General features: G+C 41.7%; 1 protein-coding gene across 4 annotated transcripts in view; it reads right to left on the reverse strand.

Moving 5' to 3' along the window:
- IP6K2 (inositol hexakisphosphate kinase 2) overlaps positions 1 to 5,060 on the reverse strand; it is a 30,580-nt gene extending 25,520 nt beyond the window's left edge. For 2 of the 4 annotated variants that reach the window (XM_079155576.1, XM_079155577.1), the window contains exon 1: positions 4,916 to 5,037. The gene's annotated coding sequence lies outside the window, so the exon portion shown is untranslated. Of the gene's footprint in view, positions 1 to 4,915 lie in introns of all 4 variants that reach the window. The other 2 variants (XM_079155573.1, XM_079155572.1) reach the window with 2 other exon arrangements.
- Positions 5,061 to 19,721: the final 14,661 nt, after the last annotated feature.

Below are 19,721 nucleotides of genomic sequence, written 5' to 3' on the forward strand. Positions count from 1 at the left end.
AGGAGGGAAAAACCTGGTTTTAAGAGGTCCTGAAAGTTTGGGTAAAGGGATTTCTGGCAGCAGGAATAAGCATTTATTCAGTCTTCTTTGTGCTAACAGCCTTCTTTGGCTATATTACTGAGAGGGCAAAGAAGAGATGTAATTCCTATACATATTAGAAACACATGCAAAAATGGAAATAGTGGGAACAAAAATTTATAAGAAAAACTGTGATTGAGAACTCTCTCAAACCATCCAGGTGTAGTGGTACACACCTGTAATCCCAGTGACTTGGGAAGCTGAGGCAGGAGGATTACAAGGTCAAGGCCAGTCTCAGCAACTTGGTGAAACCCTGTCTCAAAATCAAAAAGAAAGGGGCTGCAGAATGCCCCTGGGTTAAATGTCTAGTATCAAAACAAATGAAAACTCTCAAGCTTCTTTCCTGTTTCTTATCACAAGCTTCTTTCTTAGTTCCTTATCACAGAAATGTTTTAGGCATCCTAGCAAGCTCGTGAATTTAATATCTGGTTATTTGAAGATGTCAAAACCAAGTGGTGGCACACACCTGTAATCCAACTACTCAGGAGGCTCAGGGAGAAGGAAGAGAGGTTTGAGGCCAGCATGGGCAACCTAGCAAGAACCTGTCTCAAAATAAAAAATAAAAAGGGCGTGAATGTAGCTCAATGGTGGGTTTAATCCCCAGTACCCACCCCGCCTTCACAAATTAGAACAAAAATGTTTTGTTCATGATGTCAGAAATAACTGAGTAGATACTGAATTAAGCTGCAGACAATTAGGGAATGGTTAAGCACTCAAGAGAAAATGTTCACCAGATGGCTGGAAGCAGTGGGACTGGAGCTGACATGAATCTAAACAGAAATCATATTTGGGCCAGGTGTGTGGGTCATGCCTGTAACCCCAGCAATTCCAGAAGCAGGAGGATCACAAGGTCAAAGCTAGCCTCAGCCTCATTCATTCTCTCTCTCTCTCTCTCTCTCTCTCTCTCTCTCTCTCTCTCTCTCTCTCTCTCGCGCGCGCGCGCGCGCACGCACACACACACAAAATATACTCTGGCAATGTTAAGCGCCCCTGGGTTCAATCCCAGTATGAAAGAAAAGAAAGGAAGAAAATGAAGAAAGAAAAAATATATTTGGGAACCACCTACAAAGCGTCAAGGCCTCTCTAAAAGTAAGCCTCCTATGAGCAAAGGGTACAACAACACAAGAGGCAAGATGTCTATACCCTCCTGGAAGCCAAGAGGCAGAAACTCCTCTCAGTTCCACACAGAGAGGTAGCATTCAGACTTATTTGAACCACATAACATGGAAGAGGAGGATTTCTTCCTATGTGACCCTTCAGGTCCCCAATACCCATCAGAGTTCAGCTTTTTTTTTTTTTTTTTTTTTTTTTTAAAGGCAGGGTCTCACTAAGCTGCTCAGGCTGGGCTTAAACTAATAATCATCCTGTCTCAGTATCTCTAGGAACTAGTTTAAAGGCATATACCACAATCAGCACGGGGCTCATTACCAAATGAGACCTGGTAGTTTCTTAACTTCTCTGCCAAAATGATAAACAAGAATGAATTCTTGGGCTGGGGAGATAGATCAGTTGGTAGAGTGCTCGCCTCGCAAGCACAAGGCCCTGGGTTCAATCCCCAGCACCACAAAAAAAAAAAAAAAAAAAAAAAGAAAGAAAGAAAGAAAGAAAGAATGAATTCTTCAAAGCAGGTACCAGAGCCAAAAGGTCTCAAGCAGAGAGACTGATCAGCAAAAGACAGCATATGGGAAATTCCACCACAAAGTTGCTTTAACAGATAAAATTACAAGGAAAAATAGACCAGGTACATATAAATTTGAAAGACAAGAGCCATTTCAATCAAATGCCATGTGCAGTTCTTATCTGAATTGTGATTTGGGCTAATCAACTGTTAAAAACTATTCAGGCTGGGCACCCTGATCCAGGCCTGCATTCCTAGCACCTCTGGAGGCTGAGGCAGGAGGATCACCTTAGCAAAAACAAGGTGCTAAGCAATTCAGTGAGATCCTGTCTCTAAATAAAATACAAATAGGGCTGGGGATGTGGCTCAGTGGTCAAACGCCCTTTAGTTCAATCCCTGGTACGCCCCCACCACAAAAAAACACAACTATTCAGACAACTGAGAACATTTGAACATCAAAACCTGAAAAAAATAATTAAGGAATTATCACTTTTTAGAAAGAATAATAGTAGATTCCATGGCTTTTTGTCTTTTAGAAATACACACAGAAACAGGATATTTATGGATAAAGTTAACTTCTTTTTGGTACTGGGGAATGAATTCAGGGATGCTTTACCACTGAGCTACCTCCCCAACCTTTTATTTGAGATAAGTCTGCTGAGGCTGGCCTGGAACTTGCAATTCTGCCTCAGATTCCTAAGTCAGGATTACAGGCATATACCTCTGTGCCCAGAGATGAAATAACATTTCTGAGGGCAGGGGTTATAGCTCAGTGGCACAGCACTTGCACAAGACCCTGGGCATAGCGAAACAGAAAGACAAAAACATTTCTGGGAAAAATGGAATTAGACAAAAACACAAGTTTTCTTTCTTTTTTTTTTTTTTTTTTAAGATGAGGCAGTGAGGGCTGGGGATACAGCTCAGCAGTACAGCACTCGCCTAGAATGGGCAAAGCCAACAGATTTACTTCCCAGTACCACCACATACATACACAGAGACAGTGAGGGAGGTGAGTGCACAGTACATTCGAAATAACACTGGCCAGAAACTGGTTAACTGCTGAAACTGGTGATGAGTGACAGATTCAAAGCAAATATGCATCATCTTGGCAGATTGTCCTTCAAACTATGAATGAACCTACACTCAATTTTTTGGGAAAAGGGCATTTTATTGTCATCAAAATCTATTGCAAAACACTACCTCTATTACACTGCATGCGAAAAGGCAAAACCACAATTTATTTAAAAAACAAAAACATGCTTTAAAATGTAATCACGTGAGACTGATCATCTGCTTACTTTCTACAGCCCAAAAATGGGTTCAATTTGTTTAAGACGATCGCCTCATTAGGTCAAATAACTTCATTTAAAGGAAAAATTTTTCTCCAAAGCATCCTCTTTATGAGCCAAACAATGGAAAATTTTCACCTGGCAAACTGGCCTCAGGGAGGCTCATGCTCATCCCTGTTGCCTAGATACAAGTGACATCTCAGGAGCTTACACTGCTCTGGCATCCTTTTTGCAAGGGAGAATGGCTAGCATTCAACAGTGGGAGATTGCTCCTTCCAGGCACATTCCAGCTCACCCGCCAAATCCAGAGGGGAGCTTCTCTTCCCGGTGACCCGATACGATGCTTCTCGCAAATGGCCAGAGAAAATATGGCTCCGCGAACACCCGGGGAGACCTCCCACACAATGACAGAAAAATGCAGGGCTGATCTACAGTGATCAGTCTGTCTCCTATGAAGCTTCCAAGCAAAAAAGAAGTATATTACATCTGCTAAACTGGTTTCTACAATGATATCAACTCTAATCCCAGTTCTTATCCACTTGATTTCTAATAATGCCTGTGAATTCTACTTTAATATCACAATGCAGGTAAACCAATCTGAACAACAGTTCAACAGACTTTTTCTTAAAAGAAAAACTGCTAGGCAATCAACTGACCTATTAATGTCAAATATTATAAAGTATTCATTTGCCATTTCAAATTCTGACGGTGGTTAAAGTTAAAACACCACCCTGAAATTTCTCTTTAAATGCTCAAGGCCAAGTTACAAGATACAATTATACAAACCCCACAGCAACAAACTACACAAATAAGCATATTAACTTCCCGCTAAAAATGCAAATAACAGGGCTGGGGATATAGCTCAGTTGGTAGAGTGCTTGCCTTGCAAGCACAAGGCCCTGGGGTCAATCCCAAGCACCGCAAAAGAAAAAAAAAATGCAAATAACATTTTAAATCTACAAAATTACTGTAATCATGATCCTTTATTAAAAAATAAAACTATTAACCTCCAGTATTTTTGTTGCTCTTCTAAAGTTTCAGTAATTTTTCTTAAACTATTATTCCATATGATTTTAGTTTATTCTTGCTCTGAACGCATTTTGCTAACGTTTAATTCCAAGCAGTGACTAGCTCCTGGTACTAAAAAGCACTAAACTTTATTGGTTTCTACATTTTCTTTTCACTCACTTTTCTGCTAGTACAACTTTCTTAATACTTGAGAGCCAATAAAATCTTAAAATAAGTCATTAGAATAAACAAAAGGTGTCTAGATTTGAAATTAAAGCTCCACTCATTGTGGAAACGTCAGTATAAAGCCTTCCTCTGATAGACTTCAAGACATTTTAAAAATAATGTTAGGTGTGCTGATTCCCCCCAACAAATACGAGCTGTCGGACCCAACTGGCATTCAACACCCAAAATGGCTGCACGTTTGCCAGCCCCAGGTAACAGTATCTGAAGCGTTGGGCTGACCCCTGCACTCAAAGATTAAAGACCACATCCTCAATAACTTGGGATATCATGATCACTAACGATCTGGGGACATATCTCAACACCACGGGAAGTTCTCACCCACCCAAAAAAACTCGGAAGATCTCCTCAAAGACGGGGGAAGACACTAGCCGACACACAAAATTCCAGAAGATCCCTCTCCAATGACTAGCAAAGACCCAGTCCACCCGCCAAATCCAGAGGGGAGCTTCTCTTCCCGGTGACCCAAAGATACGATGCTTCTCGCAAATGGCCAGAGAAAATATGGCTCCACGAAGACCCGTGGAGACCTCCCGTACAATGACAGCGAGAGGCCACCTCCCCAAATAATGTGGAAAAACACCCACCGACCAGAGACCCTGTCCCCTAACAGCCAGAAAAAACCTTCCCTAAAGTTCCTGGGGCGACAGGACTACAGGTACCGCGAGACGGGCGTTACCTGCGGCCACAAACCGGTCCCGCGGCGCTTCCGTCCTATTGTTTCTCTTCTACCAAAATGGCGGCGGCCACTCAGAGCCCCGCCCCCTGCACCTCGATCCCAGCGCCCCTCGCTATTGGCTTGTACTGGAAGCCGCGCACGCGGACTGGGCAGCCTGAAATGCGCTGTTGCTAGGGCGCCGGGATTCGTTGCTGCTGCTTCCGGAAGAAGTGGGGAAATGGGGCGGAGCCAACCAGGGGGCGGAGCTTTTCCTTTAGGCTGGACGGGTGGCCAGCGGGTCTCAGACCTCTTTGGATTGAAAGATGGCTGCGAAACAACGGGTCGACTGTAGGATGCCTGGAAGACGGATGGGTCAACCAACCATTTTGGTTTGCCCTGCAAAACTGGGAACTTGGTCATTCTAGCAAATGGATGGATAGGACTGGATGCAAATAGTCGCTAAGATAGATGAAAGAGGGTTTTATAGAGTAGACAGAAGTGACTGACAGCCGACAAAGGAATGGTTTTATATAGACAGGTGAAGAGATGACTGCATGCATGGGTGCACAAACGAAGACATAGACACAGGAGAGGCAGTAGAGTCTTGTGTGGACTGGCGGATGACCCAGTACCTGACCCAGGTCCACCAAGCTCCACAGGGGTTGTCTAATACTCATTTGTTCTGGGGCCTTTGTTGGCCAGAAAGACTCTCTCCTGAGTAAATGTTGATGTAGCTGGGAAAGGTAAAGGAGAAGGTGCTTGGCACCAAGAGTGGGCAGATCTCTCTACTTGATCTTTGCTCTTTCTGTAAAGGAGACTAATGTTGCTGCCTTATATCCTGGGCATTTGCAAAGGTTTGGATTCACCCATGCACTTTTTAACTCAATAAATTTTTCTTAAGCACCTATACTCTTCTAGAAATTTGGCAGTAAACAAAAACAGTAAAATAATAGACAAAAAGATAATATAAAACAAAAATCTGGTGTTGGGGCTGTAGCGTAGTAGTAGAGTACTTGCCTAGCATGCACAAGACCCTGGGTTCTGTCCCAACACAGGAAAAAATATCCATCCCCTTATGGACCTGATTAGGAGAGACTTGCTATATGACCAGCAGATCTCTCCTCTCGGGATCACCTTCACTGTGTGACTTCCAGGTTCCATGTCTGCCAATTTCTTGTGATTTACCAATTTTTCATTGTTACCTCTTTTCTCTGTTGATACTCACTTCCTACTTATTTCATCCAGGCTTATTGCTTTAAATGTCACCAATATATCAATCACTCCTAAAGATGTTTATTCAGTCCAGACTCTTTCTGAGCACCAGATACAATGTCTGGTTGTCAATTAGACATCTTCGAATGAATGAATGAATGAGTTGCAGACATCAGCATCTCAAATTCAACTTGTGCCACCCTAGCTCATCCCCCAAACCTTTTCTACCCTACCACCCCATTCCCACAGATGAAGTAATGGCAGCTTAGTTTTGTTTGTTTGTTTGTTTGCTTGCTTGTTTGTTTGTTTTTGGTACTGGGCATTGAACCCAGGGGTGATTTAACCACTGAGCCACATTCCCTTTTTATTTTTATTTTTTTTTATTTTTTTTTGTGGTACTGGGGATTGAACTCAGGGCCTTGTGCTTGCAAGGCAAGCACTCTACCAGCTGAGCTATCTCCCCAGCCCTATTTTTAATTTTTACTTCTTTTTAATTTATTTTAAGTTACCAATGGACTTTATTTATATGTACTGCTGAGAATCAAACCCAGTGCCTCACACATGCTAGGTAAGCGCTCTACCACTGAGCCACAACCGCAGGTCTTTATTTCTATTTTTTATTTTTCATTTTGAGACAGGGTCTTACTGAGTTTCTGAGGCTGGCTTTGAACTTCCAATCCTCCTGCTTCAGCCTCCTGAGTCACTGGAATTACAATTGTGCACCACTACGCCTAACAAAATTCATCCTTATTGCTCAGGACAAACACCTCATAGTAACCTTGACTAATTTCTTTCATACCTAAAAAAATGGGCCAGGAAATTCTGCCACCTCCATTAGCATCATCTACTCAGAATAAGATCACTTCTTGCCATGACCATGGCTTCCAACAAGTCCAAACTGCCACCAAACTCTCACAGCCCTCTCCCAGTCTCCTACTACTACTGCCCCTGTTGTCTTCAGTCCATTCTCCACATATCAGCCTGTGAGTAAGTCAGATCCCTTCACACCCTTAAGGAAAAGAGGAGTTGGCAAGACCCTCATGATTCCTGTTACCTCCCCAACTGCAGACTGAATCTCCTCTTCTGGTCTCTATTCCCACTGCTCAAAGTTCCTCACACATCACACCCTGTGCACTCTCCAGCTCAGAAGCTGAGTGACAGTTATTCGCCATGTCTGGAATATTCAGGTTTCCACAGGGTTGTACTCCAGCACTCTCATAGCCCTTTTTTCAGACTGTTAATTACTCCTTCAGCATACGGGATCACTTTTATCCCCTTATCCTGTTTCACTGCTTCCTATAGCAGTTACCACCTTCTCACATACTTTTTTTTTTAAATATTTTTAGTTGTAGATGGACACAGTAGCTTTATTTTGCTTATTTAATTTCTTATGTGGTGCTGGGGCACAAACCCAGCACCTTGAGTGCTCTAGGTAAACACTGTACCACTGAGCCACAACCCCAGCCCATCACATACTTTAAAAAATATTTTTAGTTGTAGATGGACATAATTCCTTTATTTATTTATGTTTATGTGGTGCCTCACATGTGCTCGGCAAGTGCTCTATCACTGAACTACAATTCCAGCCCTTTTCACATACTTTTATTTACCTATTTATTTATTTATATATTTATTTGGGGGGGGGGTGCTGGGGATTAAACTCAGGGGCATTTAACTACTTAGCAACATCCCCATTCCTATTTTGTATTTTATTTAGAGATGTGTTCTCACTGAGTTGTTTAGTGCCTTGCTGTTGCTGAGCTGGTTTTGAACTTGTGATCCTCCTGCCTCAGCCTCCCAAACTGCTGGGATTACAGGCATGTACCACCACACCTGGCCTCACATACTTTTAAAAGTAGGACCAGATCTCTGGGAGGTGGAATCTCTGTTTTGTTCAAGGATGTACCATGAGTGCTTCATACACCAAGTAATCTCCAGAAATATCTGTAGACTGATTGGATAAAAAGAAGTCATGTGGTAATAAGAAAAATAAAATGGGGCAGTGAGAGGTTGAGGCACGGTGGGAACACCCCTAGTCAAGGCTAGAGGTCCCTTACACTGGGCAGGATTGCTGGAAAGCCTAGCCCAGTTCCTGCTCTTGTTCCCTGCCTGTGGCTTCAGGACCTGTGACTGCCGAAAAAAGCCCCCAAAGGCACCAGACATTCAGATCCTCACAGATAGGACAGTGTTTTACCTTCTTCTGTCCACCCAATCTTCCATTCCAAAGGTCTTCCTACATGTGGGGTAGGAGGCTGGACAATGTGGTCCTAGTGTAAGGCCCCCAAAAAAGGAAACCCCAACTCTGTCCCATGGATGGACGGCAACCCCAATCAACCGCAGGAGGCGTCACTTGATGCAAACCGCAAGAGGTGTTTATTCCAGCGCGCTGGGACCCAACTCGAGGAGTCGAGTCCCTAGCAGAAAATCTTGTAGGTTTATAAAGGCAGAAACCACACATCGGGAGGAGTCACACATGAAAGGGGGAAAAGGGGGGACAAAGCTGCCGGGAAATTTCAAAGGGGGGTCTGGGTTTGCTGATAACATACAACATGTTTCACAATGTTTTACAATAGGGCGTAGATTCTGGTCAATAGTTTCTGGTAATCATTCTGTTTGATCACTATCTGGCTATCTGGCTCAATTTATCCTTTTATTCTCTGTTTGGGGCTGTTTCTTGGAACAGCTTTAAGGGCTTTGTTTCCATTCCTGGGAGGGTGACCTTAGGGAGTTGAGATGACTGGGAGGGTGACCTTAGGGAGTTAAGATAACTGGGAGGGTAACCTCAGACAGCTTAAAAAAATGTCCATTCTTTCATTTCCCCATTTTCTTTTCTGGTAAGTTCTAATCATGGAACTTCTGTCTCTATATACTCTTCTCCAAAGCTATTTCCTTGGCGGAGGGACTGGTATTGTTGCCTAAGCATTAGTACCTGTACAGCACTTATTCTTTCCCTGATGAAGGTGACTAGGCGATTTCAGGCAGGCAAGAGCCGAGGGGGCGGGCAACCAATTAGCAGCCCCTTGTTTGCAGTCCTTGATAAACAGTCCTTGATAAAGGCAGGTAAATTTGGTAATCAATGGCCTCCGGAGATCCTTGACATTCCATTCTTCCAGGGGCAGTCTCCAACTTGCAGAGGCAAATGACCTCATGGTTTCATTTCCTCGATTTGACCCGATCCCCTATTTCTACACTAACTACCTATTCCCAATTCTGGCTTCATTCCCCCCTTTAGCTTTAGGAACCCATAACTGCTTGTTAAGAAAATGAAAAGGGGCGTCGGTCATTCTGGCTGCTTCGAAGCTGAATGGGGGCAGCGAGGGGCAAGCAGTTTGGAGTTCCTTCTTTTTAAAAAATCGGGTCAATCGAGGGGTCCCAGGAAGAAGCCTGGTTGGAGAAGAGCAGGTTGTAAAGTCGTCTGGGGGTGGCTGCTTCTATGATAGAAGAACAAAAAGACATGAGTACTGAAATGAGATTAGCACAAAGTAAATGTTGCAGCATCTGAAATATGCCACTGAGTATCATGAAAATGACAGAAGTTAATCTCTCACCAGGAGGTGGAAGAACTGAGAAATTGTTCCCATAACTAGGCCTAGCAAAGGCTGGAGAGGACAAGGCCTTTATTTGGGGACTTTAACATTGCCATAGATGTCCCCAAAAAATATAGTTAAGCTACTTAATGTCATCTGATTTTGTAAAATATCCCTTTATTGGTATAACCTGTGTTTAGTAGAGATCTCTATACTTCTGTTACTTAGAAATAGATAATCATACTGGCAAACATAGATTAAGTCTACCTGTGTAGCTTAGGAAGGTCTGCAGGCCTTAAACTGACTAAAAACTTCTGACTCTGGCAGTTTCTCTGATAGTTATCAGGCTACATCTAAAGTTACATTTAACTATTATTTCCTTTAAATGCCCAAGAATGGCTGTACTTTGGTTTTAACTGTTTTGCTGGGTGTCTAAGATCAAGCTGGTCAAATTGACCTGGTTCCTGTCTTGTTAAAGAGTCAGCTGAGTCCCACAGGGGTCACTCGTACAGAACTTAAGAGCGGCTCCTCAGCTCCACCAGTGACTTTGGTTAGGCAGGGTCTCTTGATGGGGTGACTTCCTTTAGAAACATCAAGGGATGTTTCCCCTTTTCCATGACCCTCCTCTGCAGCAGATGCACTGGATGATTTTTCATCCTCTAGTCAACAATCTCCTTGATCGGGAGGTTGTGTGACCCAGAGTTGCAACGCTCCTTAGAGAAGTTCTCTTATTCCCTGGGTTCAGGCTAATGTTGAGGGCAAGACCCAAATATGGACTTTTCTTGACCTCTGTATTTAACTCCAATTTCTAAGTTTGATCTTAATTATCCAGCAAGCCAGTCTCACCAGTCATAAATTAAGAGTAATGGGCTTTAACTTTAATGTCCATAACTTTACAGTTATTTACCCTTTTATCTAACTGGAGACTGCATTAGTACTGGAAGTTACCACTATCTATTCTATAGGTGATGGCTTATTATCACAAGTTACCTAGGTTGTTTGTTCTTGGAGCAGCTACTTCTGCAAAACATTAACAGGTAACAGTTTTACAAAATGAAATTAGCAAGAGTAAAAATATATTCAGCTTGTATAATAGCTATCTTGAATTTTGATTGAGAACTATATTCTATCCCCTATTTGAGATCACAGTACTTTTACAACAAGAACCAATCTTTTGACTATAACTTTAAATAAGCTGAAGTCTGGCTTATTTTGGAGTCACTCTAACATGCAGTAAGGTGGGAGGCAGAGCCTTATCTCAGGTAAGGCAGGGCTCTTTACAGATCTTAAGTGTTCTAATTCTGATGTTGATCTTTGCTTCTTCCTTAAATATCATTAAGTAGTTTACATATACTGTTTCCTGAGTCTATATAAACTTTATAATTAACACAATTTAACATAGTATCTAAAACATGAATCAAAGAAAGGCTGAAAGAACTTTTGTTATTTCCACAATCCGAGAGTGCTGGGACTCGAACCCAGGCCTCCCGCTTGAGAGTCAGGAACTCTACGTACGAGATGAGCTAAATGGCCTGCACTGAGAGAGCTTTTAACTTTCCTTTTGTGATTAAATGGCAAAATGTTTTCATGTTTCTTTCATGTTTCACAATATTAACCTTTAAACAATCAGACTCTAATGTTTAGAAATACATTTACATTTGAAATTCTTTATCCCAGTGTAAAAAGTAACAAATTTTACACATACCCTATTGATAGCAGGTCCTATAATAGAACATTAAATGATAGAAATAAATCCCCAATAAAATTTACTCTTTATAAGATTAAGATTACCATTACAGACAAGTTTAATCTGGAGGATAGCAGAGCTTAATAAATTAGTTGCTTTAAAAACTTGTGGTCCTGAAAAATATGAACACATTTAATATACAACTAGTGACCATTTCACAAATACCTTGACACTTTTATCTTACCAAATTGAGTTTTTAAAGAGAAATGTATACTCTGTAACAAAGTACAATACTCTATAATAGTTGTTTAATCATAATTGTATACACCCCAATTTTTAAGACTAATTGTTCTAAAGAATAAAACTTAATAGACACAAAGTTAAGAGTAAATTAGTGTTTCAAATCCTTGTCATTTTACCATGTCATTCTACCATATAGATTAAACTTTGGTTTATATCAGAACGTTAGTATTTCACCTTAGGAAAAACCTTCAATAGTTTTAGCTGTCTCACATACATATAACCAACTTAGTTACACACAAACTTGTTGAAACTTGCCCTTTACTTACATAGACTTTCTTAGCACTTACTTAGACCCTCATGTATTTCATCACACAAGCACTTTCTTACCCAGAAACATTTCCTTTTTCCTTTTACTAAATATATTTCCATACCCAGAACCTTTTATTTTCTCTTTCCTACTTGTTGTCCCCTTTTTGTTCACATTCTGAAACAACTCTTATGAAATTTCTGAATTTAGATAAATTACTCTATTTTAATAAGATTAAATATTCTGTTGTTTATAGTACTCTAATTGAAACACAGTTGAAACTTTTGGGACCCTTTGTATATAGAATTGCACTTGTTAGGACATAACTCTTAGTAACCTTGTTTTTAGTTTAGTGATGACACAAAGCAAGTTTAAACCCTTTTATTTACCAACCTATGAAAACACAAATAATGTTTAAGTATGATACCCCATGGAATTTAAGGAGTTAAAAGTACTCGATGTTATTTAACAATTAGCATTTTAACTTTGTAAATTAATCAGATGTCTCTACAAACACATTAGAGTAATCCCATACATGTTAACTCTAATTCACTTATTCTGTAAAAAACCAAGATATCAGATAAGTGTCCTGAACAGTATTTGCTGTCTCTTCCCTGTTGAAGAAAAGTCCTAGAAACAATTGATATTAGACATTTTATTAACATCAATATTTTATTAGCTTGACCACCTAGAGACTTGCAAGTTATTTTCAAAGACATTTTACTCTTATTAGTTTACCCAATTTGAACCTTTTTAAATCACGTGAATTAAAAGTATCTGGATCCATTTTTAAATCTTAATTTTAGGAGCGCTCAGTTTTGATACAGACAAAACATGACATCAGACAGCACAACATACAAATAACACAAAATCAAGCCCTTGTAACTTCATAGGTGAATCTCCATTGCAGTGTAACAGATGTTCAAAAACTCTAGTTGAATAAAAAATAGAACTGGTCAAAAAAATCATGAGCTCAAAAAAACATATAATTAAAAAAAACCAAGAGTCCTGGAAAAAAATCATACGGCCGTTAATTACTTTAGTAAAGTACCATAAAATTTACTTTGCTGGAGTTTTAAAGACTCTTTTTACCTTTTCTTTCCCTGGGTTTGAGACCGGTCTCCTACTGAGCCTTTAGGCTTCTTTTATTTATATTTCAATGTAAGCCTTGACTGAGATCTGGAAGGATCTAACAGGTTTTAACAGAAACTCTGTGTCTAAGGCATTTTAGCCATCTCATCAGGACAGGTTGGATGTTAAAATTATGAGACCTTATTTTTCATTACTTTTGAGACTGAAGCTACTTTGCTAAGTTACCCTTCAGGGCTGTTGGGAGCGGGAGTCCAGAGAAGGAACCTTTGGGGTCCACCCGAGAGTAGCCCGGGCCGAGAACCCCCCAGTTGTTCCAACCCTTCCTCCACCTCCGCTACAAACACACAACAGAACCAGATACAGACGGGCGCCAATCTCTGATCCACCAATTGAACCCCATCAGCGCCCTTACCGACGGAGACTACCAGGCGTCCCTGGCTCTCCTTCCACCCTTAGGGCGTCCCCCAGGGCTGCAACCTGTGGCCCCCCAGGCACGTCTGCCGGCCACTGTTCGGCCACCCTCACGGGTCACCGAACGGCTGCCACCGAAACCGAAAGCGCGCTCGCAGAACCAGATCAACTAACAAAACAAAACACAAGACAACGACAGACAACTTCGGGGTACCCCTTCTTACCTCCAAGGTCGACTCCGCGGATGAGGGGGGGCCATCTTATCCCGGACGAGCCCCCAAATGTAAGGCCCCCAAAAAAGGAAACCCCAACTCTGTCCCATGGATGGACGGCAACCCCAATCAACCGCAGGAGGCGTCACTTGATGCAAACCGCAAGAGGTGTTTATTCCAGCGCGCTGGGACCCAACTCGAGGAGTCGAGTCCCTAGCAGAAAATCTTGTAGGTTTATAAAGGCAGAAACCACACATCGGGAGGAGTCACACATGAAAGGGGGAAAAGGGGGGACAAAGCTGCCGGGAAATTTCAAAGGGGGGTCTGGGTTTGCTGATAACATACAACATGTTTCACAATGTTTTACAATAGGGCGTAGATTCTGGTCAATAGTTTCTGGTAATCATTCTGTTTGATCACTATCTGGCTATCTGGCTCAATTTATCCTTTTATTCTCTGTTTGGGGCTGTTTCTTGGAACAGCTTTAAGGGCTTTGTTTCCATTCCTGGGAGGGTGACCTTAGGGAGTTGAGATGACTGGGAGGGTGACCTTAGGGAGTTAAGATAACTGGGAGGGTAACCTCAGACAGCTTAAAAAAATGTCCATTCTTTCACTAGAACTAATTCACTCTTTTGTTCTTTCCATAAGTGTTTACCAAGGGCTGACCTGGACTAGACACTGTGGATGTGTCAAGGATGGACATGACTGGACTGGGGTTGTAGCTCAGCAGTAGAGCACTTGCCTAACATGTGTGAGGCGCTGGGTTCAATTCTCAGCACCACATATAAATAAATAAAATAAAGGTCCATTAACAACTAAAAAAAATTTTAAAAAAAAGAATGACATGGTAAGAAAAACTGATATATAGGGCTTTTGCCCTGTGGGGGTGGGGTGAGGGACAAGAGTTGGATATGACAAACAGAAGAAGACAAATAATTATAGGCAGTGTGACTATAATGAAGAAAAGGAAATCAGCCAATATACAGAATATGGCATCTATGCCCTAGGCAGCAGGAAATATGGATCTGAGAAAGGGATATCTGAGATAAGATTAACCCAAAGGTATTGGCTGAGTAGAAGATCCAAGAAGAGTCATTCCTGGTAAAAAGCACAGCATGTGCAAAGACCATGAATAAAGAACAAATTTGGCATGTTGAGGGAATATGGAAGCAATTGAGCCTAGTGGAAGAGATTGCTCAGAATTCAAGGGAAAGATTCACAAAGCTGAAAAGTGTAAGATCAGCTATCGGAAGGGCAAGTCCAGGAATTCTGATGTGCAAACCACAGGAGTCCCAGAAGGAGAAAAAGGGACCACTAGAATAGAGGCATCAACTAGCTAAATTACAGAGGAAAAGTTTTATTATGTGAAGAAAAAACCTGTGTTTATGATGGGATATGCTGACCACATTCCCAGGTAAGAAAGAAGGGAAAGATTACAGTAAAATTATTTTAATTATTTTTTTCTTTTGTGGTATTAGGGATTGAACCCAGGTTCTTGCACATGCTAGGCAAACACAATATCACTGAGCTATATTCCTAGCCCAAGTCCTATTTATTTATTTATTTATTTAGTACCAGGGATTGAACTCAGGGGCACTCAACCACTGAGTCACATCCCCAGCCCTTTTCTGTATTATATTTAGAGACAGGGTGGTGAGTTGCTTAGGGCCTTGCTAAACTCACAATAGGCATGCACCACCATACCCAGCCCAAGTCCTTTTTATTTTTGAGACAGGATCTCACTAAGTTGCCTGGGTTGGGCTTGAAATTTCAGTCCTCCTGCCTCAGCCTTCCAAATACCAAATACACCACCATACCCAGCCACAAAATCTTATTAAATGACATGAATAATTGGATATTATTAAAGGATAAAATGAATAAATGGACAGATACTAAATTCATGGTGTGGTGTGTGATCCAGATATCAGCTCTCAGCTGTGGCAGGAAAGGTCTTCAGCAGAAGGCAGCCATCTCACCAAAGGTTAACCATACCCTGAAGGTAAAATCATGTCCTCCCAATTACTATCCCTCCCACAGAGGTAGTTACTATTATGTCTTCTGTTGCCACAGATAAATCTCACCCATTTTATATAAATGGAGCCATATAATATGCTTTTTCATTCTTTTTTTTTTGAGATGAGATGTTGCCTAGGCTGGTCCCACATCTCTGAGCTCAAATTCGTGGGCTCAAGCAATACTCCTGTCTCTAATGTAAGGCCCCCAAAAAGGAAACCCCAACTCTGTCCCATGGATCCATGGCAACCCCAATCAACCGCAGGAGGCGTCACTTGATGCAAACCGCAAGAGGTGTTTATTCCAGCGCGCTGGGACCCAACTCGAGGAGTCGAGTCCCTAGCAGAAAATCTTGTAGGTTTATAAAGGCAGAAACCACACATCGGGAGGGGTCGCACATGAAAGGGAAAAGGGGGACAAAGCTGCCGGGAAATTTCAAAGGGGGTCTGGGTTTGCTGACAACATGTTTCACAATGTTTTACAACAGGGTGTAGATTCTGGTCAATAGTTTCTGGTAATCCTACTGTTTGAGCACTATCTGGCTATCAGGCTCAATTTACTCTTTTACTCTCTGTTTGGGGCTGTTTCCTGGAACAGCTTTAAGGGCTTTGTTCCCATTACTGGGAGGGAAACCTTAGGGAGTTGAGATGACTGGGAGGGTGACCTTAGGGAGTTAAGATAACTGGGAGGGTGACCTCAGACAGCTTAAAAAAATGTCCATTCTTTCACTACCACCAAGTAGCCAGGACCATAACCTCATATCACTGAGCATGGCATGTCTGACTTTTTAAATTTGACATCATGTCTATAAGATTCATGCATGTTATTCTGTAGAGTGATAATTGGCTCTTTTTCATTTCTAATATTCTATTATCTGACTATATTATAAATTATTGATACCCATCTAGATATTGGGCACTTAGGTTGACTTTAGATTTTGGTTCTCATGAATACAGCTGCCATAGATGTTCTCTTACATATCTTTTGGTAGACATATCACTTATTTCTATTGTATATAACCTAGGCTCTTAGGATCCTTATACCACAATCACTAATAGACGGGCTTTGCCTTCACACTGTGAGCCCCAGCAGGAGGTAGCTGCATCTTCTCCAAACATCACATCAACATTCAGTCAAGACGTAGGAGGGAACAGGCCACATCTATCCATCCTTTTGTGTGTGTTTATGTGTGTATGTATGTGGCACAGGGAATAAAACTCAGGAGTGCTTCACTGAGCTAAAATCCCAACCCATTTTAATTTTATTTTATTTTGAGACAGGGTCTTGCTAAATTGCAGAGGTTGGCCTTAAAATCATAATCCTTCTGCCTCAGCCTTCTAAGTAGCTGGAATTACAGGCATATGTCGTCGCACCTGGCCACATCTATCCCTTTTATGGGTAAGCAAACATATTCTCAGAATCTCCAGGAGGCTTCCATTTATTTTTCACTGACCAAACTTTGGGTTACTTGTGACTGCCCCTACATATGAGGAAGCCAAGAAGTCAAGGAATGGGTTGGGATTGGTCCATTACTTGTGATAAGACGCTTGCTATCCTGGACAAAATTTGGGTTAATAAAAAACAAGGTAGAAAAAAATCATTAGTAGACAACGGACAGAATCTAACAGCACAAAAAGATGTTCAAGCTCATCAGAAAACGAGGGACGAAAATCAGAGTGAAAACTCTAACAATGAGACCGTCGGCATGGTGGTGAGAAAAAGATTTAAGATGAGATATATGGCACTAGGGATTGAACCCAGGGAAAGTTATCCACTGAGCCATTGCCCCAGCCCTTTTCAATTTTTATTTTGAGATAGGATCTTGCTAAATTTCTGAGAGCCTCACTAAGTTGCTGAGTCTGGCTTTGAACTTACACTCCTCCTGCTTCAGCCTCCCAAGCCACTGGGATTACAGGCGAGCACCATAGGACCCTGCCTTTTAACTTTTTGAGATAGGGTCTTCCTATGTTGCCCAGACTAGCCTTGAATTCGCAATTCACCTGCCTCCCTCTGTCCTTGGAATTGCTGGAATTATAAGCATATACCACCGGGCCCCATTGCACTAAAGTCACAGCTAGAAGCAATCTTTGAGCCAGGAAATGGACCTTCACTAGACAACAGATCACCTTTGTAATGTATAAAGCTGCTCTCCCCGCCCTTTCTGGTGCAGCCATTTCCCCTGCCTCCCAACCACTTGTCAATCTGTGAACATCCTAGCTAGCTATTGGTTCATCAGCCAGCTTGCAAGTATCCTTCTCCGATACTGGTACCCGGTTAGCCCGGCAGAATTCAACTGCCATCTTTCCTCTCTTGCTTCTCTCTCCTACACACTTGCTTTTCCTCCTCCTCGCTTTCCACTCTCTCTAGCGCGCACCCTTTCTCTTTTCCTCTTATTTTCTCTGTTACCCTGCAGGGAGACACTCTGTTTGCTTAATAATTCCCTTATGTGATTTCCCGTGTCTGGCGTGGTTTCGTGGGATTTCCTTACGACCTTGATCTTGGACTTTACTGCTGCCAGACAGTGACAGATAAGTTTCTGTTGTTTATAAGCTGCTCAGCCCATGGTATTTTGCTGTCACAGCCTGAATAGAATAAGACAATGCATAACACAAAGAATGGTCCCTATGCGAACTGGATTTGGGATGAGGATCTGTCAACACTGGTTTACTGATTTTAACAAGTGCACCACTGTGTGTGGGTGTGTGTGTGTGTAAAAGCATTCTGGAAACTTGGTACTTTCCATTCAATTTTGCTGTATCCCTAAGATTGTTCTAAAAACTAAAGTCTATTAATTAAAAAAAAAAAAAAAAAAAAGTAACAATGAGGTAAGTCCCTTGGTATGTTAACAACCTAGCAAAAGTTAGAGTCATACCAACTCTTGCTTTAAGGTATGTAAAGAAAAGGATAGCTTCCAAATATTATTGACAGAAGTGAGATCAGCTATCACAATTTGGCAAAGTCCAGTAAAATTAAAATCACGTACTTTTAGGCCCTACAATCCTAATCTTGGGATTCTCATTTATAAAATTAAAAGTACTGAAGAATGGGAAAGCTCAGTGGGAGAACACTTGTCTATCATACCCAAAGCCCTGAATTCAATCCCCAGTAAAACACACACACAGGCACACACGCACACGAATCAAGAATTAAAAGCACTGAAAGTGAGCTAACTGGTCTAATGTATAATGAGAAAAAACCTGCAAAGTGATTGATCATCCATCCACAAGGACATGGTTACAGACATTTTGGGACCTCCACATTATTCTGGTTACTATGCTGTGTAATAAATTACTCCAGATGTAATGGCTTAAAACGATATTCATTTTTTTGTTGTTGTTTTGCAATGCTGAGGATTGACTTCAGAGCCTAGTGCATGCTAGGCAAGCACTCTGCCACCATATAACAACCCCAGTCCTCAAAACAGTATTTATTATGCTCACAAATCTATCATTTGATCAGGATTTGGAGACAACTTTGCTATATCATCTGGCACATCTTAAAGGCTAGGGCTGAAATCATTTGAAGGTTCCTCACTCAAAATCTGGCATTTTAGGCTAGGTGACATTGGAGACCTTAATTGGGACCTGAACACCCACATGTGACCTCTCCATGTACCCTTGGCTTCCTCACAACACGGTGGCTAGGTTCCAAGGATTGTTGTCTCAAGAGGGAACAAGCCCAGTGGAAGCTGTTATTACCTTTTCTTTTTTTGGTACAGGGGGTTGAACCCAGAGGCACTTAACTACTGAGCCACATCTCCAGACCTTTTTATTTTTTTATTTGGAGGCAGAGTCTTGCCAAGTTGCCTAGGGCCTCACTAAACTGCTGAGTCTGGTCTTGAACTTGCTATCCTCCTGCCTCAGCCTCCCAAGTTGCTGGGATCACAGGTGTGCACCACTGTGCTCAGCTAGTTATTGCCTTTACTACTTATATTCAGATATCACAGTCATTCCAATAGAAGCAACGTCACTAAGGTTGGCCCATATTTAAGGAGAGGGAAATTAGAGTCCAAATCTTATCAAAGGAGGATAAAAAACCAGTGGATAGGTTTTGTGTTGCCATTAAAAAGAAGCTATTGGGCTGGGGTTGTGGCTCAGTGGTAGAGTGCTTGCCCTGGGTTCCA

The sequence above is a fragment of the Sciurus vulgaris genome (assembly GCF_902686455.1).
Source record: "Sciurus vulgaris genome assembly, chromosome: 10".
NCBI classification, from domain to species: Eukaryota; Metazoa; Chordata; class Mammalia; order Rodentia; family Sciuridae; genus Sciurus; species Sciurus vulgaris.